The sequence below is a fragment of the Protopterus annectens genome, chromosome 4.part0 (assembly GCF_019279795.1).
Source record: "Protopterus annectens isolate FY-2018-M chromosome 4.part0, PAN1.0, whole genome shotgun sequence".
In the NCBI taxonomy this organism is placed as follows: domain Eukaryota; kingdom Metazoa; phylum Chordata; order Ceratodontiformes; family Protopteridae; genus Protopterus; species Protopterus annectens.
Window position 1 is genome coordinate 1,411,726,532 of NC_056733.1, and position 2,500 is coordinate 1,411,729,031.

Below are 2,500 nucleotides of genomic sequence, written 5' to 3' on the forward strand. Positions count from 1 at the left end.
TGTAGCACACCAATGCCAATATGGACATCCCCTACAGTCTCCCAGTGGGGAATGCTGGGTAAACACTGGTGTCATGGCTGATGACACCCATCAGCAATGCACACACACCTGAACACTCACACCATACTGAGGCAGATGCACAGGCAAGACGTGTACATGTGCATGTGTTTGGGATGCTCAGTTCACAGTTCTGGTATCCGGACACATCCATTGGAGCTCTGCAGTATTCACAAGCTACATACATACAAGTTGTTATGGTATTTGCTATGCTACGCAATCTTATCCTGCAGTAACAGTTGCAGCAGGAACAGCATGGGGCAGGGCCACACAGCCCAACACCACTGCCAAGGCCTGTACAGGCACAGTGTGACTTGGTGAAGGAAATACCTGAGCAGGGCACAGTCGGCAAAAGATTGTGCACAGTATGACCTGCCCTTGGCAAAGATGCAACACATGGCATATGCACTGACACAGTAGATACCCACAGATTTCCCCTCTCTGACCCGCACACAGTACAATGGATGCCAAACATGACACTGCACAGGGTGTCCTAATCCACTGCAGAGTATGGGCTGACCATCATGTGTGTCCGTACAGCCCACACACCTTCCATGCAGCTGGACAGATGTGGACCAGTACAGACGACTGATATATGATGGCCTATGGATATGCCCAATGAATGACACCAACCCGCTAAGACACACACAGACTACAGCAGGCCAGGCAGTTTGATGTAGGTTGTGTAAGCTAGGACGTCCAACACCACTGTGCTGGTAATTAAAGCTGGGAACTGACGTACCCCGGTATCCCTCCAGCCAGCAATTTAGGTAGGTCCACACACTGACATGGAGTACCCGGCTTACCAGTACAGTAGCAGCAGATGTGTACAACTGTTGGCTGTGCCCCCCGTCAGACCTACACATGTGAGAGTCATGTGCGCCACCCACAGTGCTGTGTAGAACCGTGGTTGTGGTTGGATGTCCCCCCACGCTATGCAGACATGTAGCAACTGTCAATGCCACATGACCATTAGCTACCCTGCAGACACAGCATGACACCTGCCTGTGTTGAACGGAGGGGTCAGCAACACAATACTAACTATCTGGACAAGTGACACATGCAATACAGTTGGCCATACTTGGCATGTTCACACACATGACGATATGACTGTAATGTCAGTCGACAGCATGCGTAACAGTCATACTGGGCATGCTCACACACTGAAACACAGGATGGCCAGGCATGTATACACCAGTGGTCCGGACATATCTGCCAGTACATTGCTATACTGTTGGATGTCTGCGCTGTATGGTGTGTGTGTGTGGTCTATTGTCTGTACATATGCCATGGTCTATTGTTAATTCACATGAGCTATGTGCGCAGGGTACTGCTACCAACACGTGTATAGGGCGGTTCTTTGTTTGCGGACAGGCCGATACCTTTGGATACAGACTGGGTAAGGCACATTCCAGCAGGTGGGAGCAGTTGTGCGCGGGTTTGCACAGTGTTAAGCACTGCTGACCTCTGGTCACAGCACCTTATACACGTTTAGACTCCACATTGCTTTGACAGTGCACTACTGGTAGACAAACACGCTTACAGCCACTCGCTCACCAACATTTCTGCTTACATTTGTCACTCACGCTGGGTGTGTGCGATCCCTTGTGATGCATATTACATCAGACTACATGACCACAGTATTGGGTATGTGTAATCATTTTGCGATGGCAGGCATTCGACTGTACGGACTCGGTGGCCTGTCCAGTGACGTAATCATATTATATGCGTGTTCCTCATACGATCTGCTCCCATCTGCCTGATACATGGGAACCGATACTCTGCAATGCTGACATGTGACCTGATTTTGTTAGCACAGCTGTCCTCTGAGTCATGCTACCACATACCTACTGGACGTTGTCCACCTTTCAGATTGCACGACGGGAGACTGTAGGAGTGACACCTTTCCCACTTTGCATGGGATAGTCCCTCATTACGCATATCTCATGTGACAATACCAGAACTCTCCACCAATCGGTGATACATTTTTACAGAATCTGGGACAGGTCAAGAATAAATCAGGGACACCTTTACAAAAGTACTGCTATTAACTTGAAACATTGACAGTATCAGAGCATATGACTTAATTCACATATTCTGAAGTAACAGCTGTTCATAACTCTTACGTATTGTCATTAGTCAGTAAGTGTAATTCACCACCTTTCCTTCAACAGCCACTAATTTTAGGAGGGATTAAGGGGGACAGAGTTAAACTTTCAGTCAAACTCAGGGACGTACCTGAAATTCAGGGACAGTTGAGTGGTATGGACAATACTCTAGCCATTGCAACTGACCTGATTAGGGGACATTCTCATGTTGTACGTGTCTGTACTGGTTGCTTGTTACAGGTCTTGTATACCTGACACATCGATATGTCATATGTAGTAGCATAAGCAACCTTACTGCTGCTAGACTACGCTTTGATTTGTTCCGATATGTATAT